The 11,781-nt window shown below is 46.0% G+C and overlaps 1 long non-coding RNA gene across 1 annotated transcript; it reads right to left on the minus strand.

Moving 5' to 3' along the window:
- Positions 1-5,475: 5,475 nt before the first annotated feature.
- On the minus strand, positions 5,476-10,604 carry LOC128122117 (uncharacterized). The gene is made up of 2 exons (XR_008222339.1): positions 10,496-10,604; positions 5,476-7,723 (listed from the first exon to the last, which is right to left on the minus strand). It is a non-coding gene; the product is annotated as an uncharacterized LOC128122117 (long non-coding RNA).
- Between the last annotated feature and the right edge of the window lie 1,177 nt (positions 10,605-11,781).

Raw genomic sequence — 11,781 nt, forward strand, 5'->3', positions numbered from 1 at the left:
ACCAGAGACATCTATCTGTACACTAGGGACTGAACACACCTAGCCCCATCCTGCAGATGAACAGCAGATAGCTTGGACAGATAGGAGCCCCAGGAAAAAAGACAGTTTTATTTTCTCCCATTGACCTAGCAACTTATAGATTCTTAACATTTTCTACTAATCATGTTTAAGACTATAGCTGAGCACATAAGAGCCCTCTTCCTAGATATTACCCTAATTTAGCCTTTAGTTAATTCATTTCCCCATTAGTCACTTCCCTTTTGGGTTGCAAATAATAATTAACAATTACTGCCCCTCTATGTGATTCTTATCACCACCCCTGGAAGCCTGGTGGTCACTGCCTGAGGAAAATTCTCACCTGCCTTTGTGACCCTGTAGAATTCAAGCCTGGTGACCTTGCTCGACCAAGGGCTTGCTATTGCTTGTTGTGCCCTGGGCATGAGACCCCCGAAGAGACCACCAGAAACACAAACTCACCGAAATGCAAAAGCAAGGTTTATTTCAATTCAAGCCACTGCAGGGACCTCGGTCGGGTACCCGGACACAGCGGAGGCTGGAGGAGGTGCCCGCCCCTCTGCAAGCTCAGTTTTTAAAGGCAAAAACCATAAGGTTATATCATTTAGGGGTACAAGTACGGGTACAATTCTGATTGGCTCAAGTTTTAGGGGCTTTTCAGGATTTTTGTGTTATCTTACTTTGTAGTTTTAATTGGTTGTTTGTTAAACTTTATAGACTATCTCAGGCATTGGGGCATTCTGTGGTTAATCAATTGCTACCAGATAGTCCTTCAAACATCCTGACTTTGTCCTGGGACCTGTGTCAGCAGCTCTGAGAATTTCAAAACTCAGGCCTGTTTCAAGCTGGAGTGAGGGGCTTGCTTGAAATGGGGGTGCTTTGGTTCTTCAGGTTTATAACTGGATTCCTGGAAGACTTAGGTTAGGTATGTGGAGGAGGGAGAGACGGAGAATGGAGAGGGATAAGGAGAGTACACGTGGACGAGATGGAAGATGAGGAAAAGTCAGATGGGGAAGTACTAGCTGGGTAAGAACGAGATGAAAAGGACCTAGATGAGGCAGAATTAAGATGAGAGAATTAAGATAGAACCTAGAGGGAACAGTAGATAAATATAGAAAAATCAGACAAGAAAGGAACTAGACATGAGAGCAGAATAGAAGCTGTGTAGAGAGAGAACTGACTCAGAAGAATAAAGTGTATGGACTAAGGAGTTTCGTGTACATAGATTCATTTCTTTTCATCAAAGATTAATTATCAACTGGTTGTAGATTCTTCCCGGACCCTGGGAGGGGACTATCGAGGGGCTGGACCCCCCATAGTCCCCAATACCTTGGTAGTACTGGTAACCTACAGACATCAGTGGCTTGGGCCAGTTGTCACAATAAGAGGACAACAGGGAAATCCCTTCCTAATGACCATGTCAAGAAAATCTGACGCCAATCAGATAATTGCTAGGAAAAATTCTGGTGGAGTTGAGGAGGCTCAGAGGGACCGTGGAGCTATACTGACATCAGTTAGTGTCACAAGGAAGGAAGGAATGACATCTGCCGGTGCTGAAGTGGCTCGGTGTCCCGGAGTGCACTAGTCAGGATGGACACTGTTCAAAGAAATCTCATCTTTTCATCAAGACTGAAACCGATAGCCAGTTTGTCTTGAGGACATCGGTACGCCGTCTGCATCTGCCTGCCTTTGTCACTGACCAGCAGGAAGGTGTGGAGATAAAAGGCAGGCGTATTCTATGTCTGTCTTCCCACGAGTCTGCCCTTCTCAGTCCCCCAGATGCTTACAAAGCCCAGAGGACCAGCAGAGCCACTCCAGCTGTGCAGATGGAACAGCAAATGATGCTTTCAGCACCAAGCCAAGGGTCCCATGGGTGCCTGGGAGGAGAGTGAGCAGTCCAGTGGTCTAGCCTTCCTCCCTGTGAAATGATGGATTAATTTCTCCCAGCAAGAAGTCACTCCAAGCCGGGCGGTGGTGGCACATGCCTTTAATCCCAGCACTCGGGAGGCAGAGGCAGGCGGATCTCTGAGAGTTCGAGGCCAGCCTGGGCTACAGAGTGAGTTCCAGGACAGGCTCCAAAGCTACACAGAGAAACCCTGTCTCGAAAAACCAAAAAAAAAAAAAAAAAAAAGTCACTCCAAGCACCCAGAGATAAACCTACCTGTTGCTCAAGGAGGCTTCTCCCCAAACAGAAATCTTCCATTGTTTATATAGATTTGAGCTATAACATTGTAGTCTGACACATGCTTTTACCTACAGATGGCTTCAAAGGTTCCCACTGCAAGTTTGGGTCATTACTTGGGCAAATGGGAAGATTTACATGCAGAGATCCTATCACAGCCATCTTTGAGACGGACCAGAGATGCTCTTCTAGGCAGCTGTTAGTCAGGGTCATTGTCTTTGAACGGCCTGGCTGACTTGGGTTCTTCCTGTAAGAGGAATAGGGCTGAATGACCAGGCAGCCCTGGTGAGCAAATTCCAAAAGGAACATATCCTTGGTGGATCGGAATTCTAATTCTGTTAGAAGCACATCTCTAGTTTCCTTATTTTTTACAATTTCTAAGAAGTCTGGTCAGGTGCTTCTTGCCTTACAGTTCCTTCCATCTGAGACAATGCTCGTTCAGCTGAATTTTACTTGTGTGTAACAACATTTTCTGAGCAAGTTTATTGGCAAATCCTCTAACATTAGTTTGCTGTTTTCATTTTCTTCTTCACCCACTGCCACCAAAAAAGCAGGAGACATAAAACTGGGAGTCGTGACCAAGTATTTTGGTCCCCGAAATTCCTCCAGATAATGTGGTCCTGAACCTATCGTAGCCCATTTCAACTCAACTAGGAAGCTTGATGGTGGGTAATTTATCAGTGTTAATTGTCTGCTAATAGAAGCAGCAAATTAAAAAACAACAGTGAAAAGTAGTCAACATTTGGGAAACAGAGACAGAACAATTGCTGTCAGTTCAAGGTCATTCTCAATACACAGCCAGTCCCAGGCAGCCTGCAGGCCCCTTCCCAGTGTGTGCACTCTGCCTGCAGCGCCCCTATAGTCCAGATAGCAATCCAAGGACGGAAGCTTCCTCCCTACTTGGAGGGAGTTCACCACTCCAACATCTCCTCCTGCCTTGCTCACTCTTATATATATATATATATATATATATATATATATATATATATATATATATATATAGTGTATGTTGTTCTCAGGCAGGCCAGGGAACCCTTCATGAGGAAGCAACTCATTCCCAGAGTGGCTGCTGTAATACTGCACAGTGGATGCCCTCTGTGTGCCCCAGATCAGCAGCAAATGGGGTTCTTCCTTCAGTTCTTCCTCGGTTCCACACTTTCCCTCCTTGATTGGGTCTCTACAGAAGAAATCCCGATCATTGCAGGCCTTCCTAAGTGTCCAGGATGTGAGTTGCTCCGTATTTCCTTAAGTGAGTTGAATCTCCACATACACCCCTACATCACATCTCACATCACACACACTCACACACACACACACACACACACACACACACACACACACACACACACACGGGATATCTGCTTAACTCAACCTCACACATACTAGGCTCACTCCCCCACAGCTATACTTTTAGCCCAGCCCCAGAAGCATACCCCAATATCTCTCTAAGCCTCAGTTCCCTTCCAGAAATTCCAGATTGGAGAATTCAGCTCATTTAAGGAAATAAGGGGCAATTCCCATTCCCTGACACTTACGAAGGACTGCAAAGATCGAGATTTCTTCCTCTGCAGAGACTCATTCAAAACTATCAAGGAGGAAACCAGGAAGGATGGAGAGAGAACTGTTTGCTGGGGTCTGGGGGCAGACTCGGTATCTATCAGCTGTGCAGTGTTAAAAGCAGCCACTCTGGGAATGAATCTTACATCCTCATCAAGGGTTCCCTGGCCTGCCTGACACCCCCAGCTACTAACGGGGACGGCCAGTGACACTCACCTCCAGCCAGCTCCACTTTTCTCACGCCAATCTGTGAACAGCAAACAGGGCAGAGGGGACCCCACTTCCGCTTTATAACTTTCTTAAATCGCCCTAACTTCCTGAGGCAAGCTGTGAGCACTCCATCTGCACTGGAATGGGGAGATAAGGCTACTTCTACCTCAACCTGAGGCAGGCCAGGATTAAAAATGATGGGGGTATGTGAAGGAAAAGTGTGAAAAAGGTCTGGATTGCTTGCTGCCTGTCAGGAAACTTTGGGAACCACTGATAAGGCCAAAACTACTTCCAGAAATGGTGTATGCTTTTCAAGAGAGGGCTTTTTAAGTTGGTAAGTAAATCTTAAAAAACAAAAAAGACAGTAAACTGCTTACTCAGGACCAAAATGATATTTAACCTTCAAGTACCAGCATCAACTCTTTTCTTAATTCTAGAAATCCCTCATAAATCATCTCTCCAGCTTTGTTTTTTTTTTAATTTTATTATTTTTAATTATGGGCATGTGTTGTGTGGGTATGTGCATGTATGTGCAGGTGCCCATGGAGGCCAGAGGAGTTGGATCTCCTAGAACTGGAGTTATAGGTGGTAGAACATCAGGTATAGATGTGGGTTCTAGGAATTGAACTCTGATCCTCTGGAAGAGTAGTGCATGCTCTTAACCACTGAGCCATCTTTCCAGCCCCTGGAGCTTTGTTTTTACAGAAGAAAATTCTTTAAATTTTAACCTTTTTGTAAATTATAACCCTGAGCAATGTTTTTTGTTTTGTTTTGTTTTCAAAAAGGGGAGGGAGGTCCTTAGCAACCTATAGAGATGTTGAGAGCCACCAAAATCTTATACTCATTGTAAAGAAATCTAATTTCCATTCTCCAAGAGAAGCCCACACTCATACTATTGGGGGTCTCTCCTTCCTCACTTTTCAGTATCTTTCTTTCTTATAATCCCTGTGATTAAGGTCTATATTAAAAAATGGGGCAGTGGTGGCACGCGTCTTTAATTCTAGCTCTCAGGAGGAAGAGGCAGGCGGATCTCCATGAGTTCAAGGCCAACCTGGTCTACATGAGCAAGTTCCAAGATAGCCACGGTGTTTACACAGAGAAACCGTGTCTCGAGAAACTGAAAAAAAAAATCTATACTAAGCCAGGTGTGGTGGCACACACCTTTAGTACCAGAACTTAGGAGGCAGAGGCAGTTGGATCAGCTTGGTCTACATAGTAAGTTCCAGGCCAGCCAGAGCTACATAGTGAGACCCTGTCTCAAAAGGGGGAGGTCAACTGGAGAGACATCCCAGTGGTTAAGAGCATTAGCTGCTCTTCCAGAGGACCCAAATTAAATCCTAAGTACCCACATGGCAACTCAGCTCTCAGTAACTCTACTCTCAGAATCTGACACCCTCTTGTGACCTCCATAGACACTGCATGCACATGATAACATGCAGGCAAGCATGCACTTGATACACAGAAATACATTCAGGTAAAACACTAATACACATAATAAAAATAAATAAATCTACATTTAAAACGTCTCTTCATTGAAGCCACTAACCCATTTGACATGAGTAAAGGTCACTGTAGCATGAATCTTAAAGAGTCTTATTAATATAATCAAACCCGAGGCCAGTTATTGGGGTCAATGCTGGTAGATCAGAGAGACAGAACAAGCTACAGCTAACCTCACCTGGCCAACTTCTCAGCTGGTCTTGTTTCCTCAGACTGGAAGCTTCTGTGTCCTCATCCCAATGGCTCTCAGCTGAACTGCTGCTCGAAATCCTGAATGCTTAACCAGCCAAATGCTTAACCAGGCAAATGCCTTTAGTTTCTGGTCCTCACACCTTATAAACCTTTCTGCTTTCTACCACCACTCCCTGGGATTAAAGGCTGCTTTCTGGGATTAAAGGCGTGAGTCACCATGCCTGGCTGTTTCCAATGCCGCCTTGAACTCACAGAGATCCAGATGGATTTCTGTCTCTGGAATGCTAGGATTAAAGGCGTGTGCTAACATTTGCTAGCCTAAGTATCTTGTGGCTTTTCTGTTCTCTGACCCCAGATAAGTTTATTAAGGTACACAATATTTTGGGGAACACAATACCACCACAGGTCACTAAGGTGAAAGAGAACCCTTCGGACTGTAGCAGGGATAGAATAGAACTGTGCCTCTGTCCCTACGGCCAGTGACAAACTCACATAGTCACAAGGAAACACTCCAAGTAATGGTCATCACACCTTTTGCTAGTGGGCTGTACCCTAGCCTATGAAGCAAGGCCCCACAACCCAGGTCCTTTTCACCCTTACCCATCTGGTTAAGTTACCTGTTTGGATCTCTATGATGGGGTCCATTGTCTGGAATCCCTCCCCACAACTGAAGGGGTCCCTGCAGGTGTCAGGCAGGGAAACAAACTACGCAGAAGAGATGAGAATGAATACCCAGTGCAGAATGACTTTGTCAACCTGGATCAGACTCAGGGAGTCTAATGCCAGTCTGTTCATTGTCAGCATATTTAAAGCACAGTACAATTTGGGAAAAGGTTTCCAGGCAACAGTTAGTCCAGTTCCAAGTACACAATAAAGCTTAAGGTGTGAGTACATAGAGACTCTTACGCAGGACATGTAACCATGACAATGAGTTCTGCAGCTAAAAGGTCTAGCATCTAGTGTGGTCTCTGACCAGTAGCATAGAGGTCAGCAGGCCATAAAGTACGTGTGACATCTCCGCTAAGGATGGGTAATGGTCTAGGAAGGGAAGAGTCTGGGATAATCATCTGGAGAATTTGGGTGAGGGCTGCCTCCACAGATAGCCAAAAGGTCACCAGGTCATTCATAAAATGCACTCTCAGCTTTCTGGATGGAATGCAAGAATTTGATTTGTATCTCCTCCATTGAGGAGTCACACCTCAGATATTAACATTCCTGGTTCTCTTGGTGCTTCTTTTTGAGTACAAGGACCTCTGTGACCCCAACAATGAGCCATCAGCAACCTCTTACCTCCCTGACCTCTCAGAGTACAACAGAAGTTTGGGGATGGAGGGATGGCGGGGGTGGGGGGGGCACATCTGTTTTGAAGATTCTGTAATGCTGATCAACTGATTTAAAACTTCCCTGACTGTGGAGAGTTGTATTGTTACAGATTCAAAGCCAAATTATCTTGGGCTATCTTTAGGCCCCTTAATAGCTATTCATTAGCCACCTCAGTATCTGATCTAGCATCCTATGAATCCTATGAATGCTGATCTAGCATCCACATGAATCTTTTGGGATGTATTAACAGGCCGCTCACTTCCAACTGCCCCAAAGCTAAGAATGTCATCAGACAGCATCTGAGACACAGAGTAGCCATTTCCCTTCTTTCATGTTTACTAAGATATGGAATCAGTTCACGAGCCAGCTGCAGCTGAACGTATAAAGAAAATAGGGTCAATATACAAATGGAGTTTTATTCAGGCATAAAGATGGTAATTCTGTTACTTACAGCCAAATGGATAGAACAGGAAGACATCAAATGGTAGCATAGAAAGAAAAAGACACGCTGTATGGTCCCTCCCTTCTCTCCCATACATGAAAGGTTAAAAAAAAAAAAAAGAAAAAGAAAAGAAAGAATAAACTGACCTGCTGAGATGGGTCAGTGGGTAAAGGTACTAACTAGGAAGGCTGGCGGTGACCTGAGTTTGGTCCCCAGGACCCACCAAATGGAAGGAAAGATTTGATCCCTGCAAGTTGTCCACTGACCTCCAGAGTGTGCCTTGGCACGCACATCTGCCCACACTGCAAAAATAAATAAATGCAATCAAACTTCTTTTTTTTTTTTTTTTTTTTGGTTTTTCGAGGCAGGGTTTCTCTGTAGCTTTGCGCCTTTCCTGGGACTCACTTGGTAGCCCAGGCTGGCCTCGAACTCAGAGATCCGCCTGCCTCTGTCTCCCAAGTGCTGGGATTAAAGGCGTGCGCCACCAGCGCCTGGCACAATCAAACTTTTTTAAGTTAAGAGCCAGGTGCGGTGGCACGTGCTTTTGATCACAGCGCTCAGGAGGCAGAAGCAAGCAGATCTGTGAGTTCTAGGCCAGTCAGGGCTACACAGTAAGACTGTCTGAAAACAATGATAAATAAATAAGTCAACCTAAAAGAAAACTAGAGCTTCCTGAAGACCAGGAAGGCTGTGCAGAGGGCAGGTATATAGATTACTCAAGGTATGTATACGTGAAAATGGCACTCCGCAGCTCATCAATTTGTATTTTTCAGATAGGATATCTAATTCAAGCTGATCCCAAACTCACTATATAGGAGATGACCTTGAACGCCTGGTCCTCCTGGCCCCAGCTCCCAAGTGCCTAGATTACAGTCATGTAATACCATTCTTGGTTTTATGCCATGCCAAGGATTTAATCTAGGGCTTGGTGCATACTGACAAACACTGTACCAAGTTGAACTACATTCTCAGTCCCTCTTCCACTGATGTCCCAGGCTATCCTTAAAGTCTGTTCTTCCTGCTTCAGCCTCGAGTATAGGGTTACAGATGTGCAACACTGTCCAGCCCTTAATGTATGTAATTAGTATGTTTAGGGTGTGGGGACAACCTGCTATTGAGTTTGGCCTAGCATTGTTCAGTCTGTCTGAGCAAGCAAACTCCATCTTCTTCGCCTTTTTCCTATTTTTTTTTTCATTAAGGCATCTATCACTTTCTGACATTATCTTACTGGCATTTGAATACTTTTTAAAAACATATGTTAGTTATAAAAAAGGATTTCATTGTCATTTTCTATACGTCTCTAAAGTATTTTGATTGTATCCGCCTGTCACTCTCTTTTGCCCCCTCTCACTGATTCCCTTATTTTTTTCAACTTCCTTCTACTTTCATTCATTCGTGTGTGTGTGTGTGTGTGTGTGTGTGTGTGTGTGTGTGTGTGTGTGTCCCAGTAAGTTTTATTAGGGTTGCTTATAGGATCATGAGTACCTTTGGTCATAACATTTTTTTTTAATTTGTCTTTTTTTTTTTTTTTGTAGCTTTGGAGCCTGTACTGGAACTCACTCTGTAGCCCAGGCTGGCCTTGAACTCACAGAGATCCGCCTGGCTCTGCCTCCCGAGTGCTGGCATTAAAGGCGTGCGTCACCACCGCCCGGCTATTTGTCTCTTATATATCACATCCTGACCAGTTTCCCCTTCCTCCTCTTCTTCCAGCCCCTCCTCCCCTCACCCCCACTCCCTCCGATCCACTCCTCCTTCTCCCTTCAGAAAAGAGCAGGCCTCCAGGGACATTAACCAAACATGCATATCAAGTTGCAGTAAGACCAGGCACATCCCCTCATGTCAAGGCTGGGCAAGGCAACCCATTGGAGGAAAGGGGTCTCAAAAGCAGGCAAAGAGTCAGAAACAGCCCCTGCTCCCATTGTTAGGAGACCCCCAAGAGCACCAAGCTACACAACCATAACATATATGAAGAGGACCAAGGTCAGACCCATGCAGGCTCCCCGATTGTGGGTTTAGTCTCTATGAGCCCCTGTGAGCCCTGCATACCGTGTCTTTTAAGACAGGGCCTCACTCCTCAAATTAGCTATGTAGCTGAGGACTGAATTTTGATCTTCCTGTCTCTATTCCTATGTGCTGGGATTATAGGTGTGCATCATCCTGTCCATTTATTCGGTTCTGGAGGCTGCACCAGTGCCTTCTGCATGCAGCTGCGCTACAGCCCCAGTCCTGACATCATCTATTATTTCGTTGCCCTTCCAGCTTCTTGAAGTTCGGGTTTTCTTCGTGTCCTGCTTCAGTGGCCTACCTAAACTCCTACCTCTTCCCAACCCTCTCAGAGAGCTGGGTGTCTAAAGGCCAAAGTCCCTCTTCTGGTGGGCCAGCAGAAACTGGCCAGGTCTCAGCTATCTTAGGACACAATGAAGCTCTACCTTCATTATAATCCCATCTGCAAGATAAACAATACCTCCTATCTCCTGGCGGTTAATAATTGTCAAGAATCACAAAAGGAATGAAACCAGACACCCAGATTCCTGGAAATTTTCCAGAAACCCCAGAAAAAAATTAACATTCCTATTTTATTAGTTGACCCCTCCCCCCAACTTCACTCTCCCCCCTTGAGATAGAGTCTGGTCTTGTAGTCTAGTCTGGCCCTGCTACCAGATGTGTAACGCAGTGCAGGCTGGCCTCCAGCTCTCCATCTTCCTGCCTCGGCCTCCCAAGTGGTAGGATTAAAGGCATGCACTCTGACACTCAGCTCCCCTCATTTATCACACAGCTACAACATCCCCACACCCAAGGGCTGAGAAGTTGATTTTTGAGTCTACTTCTCTCTCATTCTTGGCAAGAATAAAAGTCCCCCTCACTTCGAAGCTGGCACCCTGACTGACTAGTGGTAACAGAGATGGGGGATCGTTGGCACAGCATGTACCAGTGACAACAGAGCAGGGTTCACAGGCAGAGTGCCCTCGGGTACTTCACCCAGAACTCCTCACAGAACCCTGCTTGTCATAGAGCACAATGCCCTCCTGTGCCGTCCCAGAGCCCCAACACCTCAGCTTCATTTCAGAGATCACCTTTGCAGGGATGTCTGATCCACCCTATCTTCAATCCAGTGAGGTAACAACTCTTAGGCCCTGCTCAGCACTCCTGTCTTGAGGCTGCCGCTCTGCTCTGGATTCTTCTTGTGGCTCTGCAAACCAGCACCTGGCTTTGCTCATCATTCACTCTCCCGATGGCCGGTGGTGTGTCCAGATGTGCCCAGGGATCTGGATGGGAGCTTCAAACTGCAGATGCCTTGTAGACGCTCAGTACACATTTCCTGAATGACCACAAAATGAAGCAGACAGCATCACCTGCCTTCTATGTGAGGCACCTGAAGCACAGAAAGGTGACGCAGGCCTGAGATCACCAGATGGGGCCTTGATGGGCATGATTTAACACAGGTGTTCTGACTCCCAGACCACAGGCCGGGCTCAGTGCAGAAGAAACACAAAAGGAAGGCATAGTTAGAGCCCGAGGCAGTTACCAAACAGGGAGACAGGACCTGAATGCTGACAGGTGTAAGACCAAGAGAAGAAACTGAAGGGGAGGGGTGTGGGGGAAAAAAGCCACATGAAGTGTACCAGCCATCTCTTGGCCCTGCATTTTACCTGCTTGAGGGGTGCAATAAGGAAGCGCAGGAACCCCAGCAGCCAGTAGCCAGCAGCCACCCTTGGGGGTCTCTGACTGCTTTAGGACCTAGAGTCTAGGCTGTGCCTCCTGGCTGACATTCCTGAGAAGGGACTGGCATGAACTGTAAATCTAGACAAGCTGAAGGTGGCTCCTACTGCTATCTACAAGTCTCAAGTCCCAGCCCTGGGTGACCCTGGCTCGGATTTGCTGCACTTGAACAAGCCATTCACTCACCCGCTTGGTTCATCTCCTAATGTCACAAAATCTCGACGTTTGACTCGATACCTACTAGTCGGAAGTGGTTATCCCAGTTATTAAAGGAAATGGAAGTACACAGACCCACAAGACAAAAACAGTCTGCCAGTGACGGGTTGCCTCCATCAAAGCTACCTTCTTTAAGGGAACCGACTTCCTTCATGTACCCTTGAAAGAGGATCGTTAGAAAATCAGCACAGTCGCTTACTTCTGGGCAGAACTTCCTTTGCCTCTTCCCTTTGACAGGCTGGTTCCATTGTCCAGCCCCGGAGAACAGATGTGGGGGATTTGGACTCTATTCAGCACAGGACAGATACAGCAGGAATTGGTTCAGACACCCTAGTTCTTGGTTGCTTCTCACTCTCCGTGATGAAGTCAAAGTCTGTCCTGCCTCTCTGCAATGTATCAACCTCTTTAAACTAAGCCAGCAGCA

Source organism: Peromyscus californicus, unplaced genomic scaffold, assembly GCF_007827085.1.
Source record: "Peromyscus californicus insignis strain IS unplaced genomic scaffold, ASM782708v3 Scaffold_3__1_contigs__length_106647218, whole genome shotgun sequence".
NCBI lineage: Eukaryota > Metazoa > Chordata > Mammalia > Rodentia > Cricetidae > Peromyscus > Peromyscus californicus.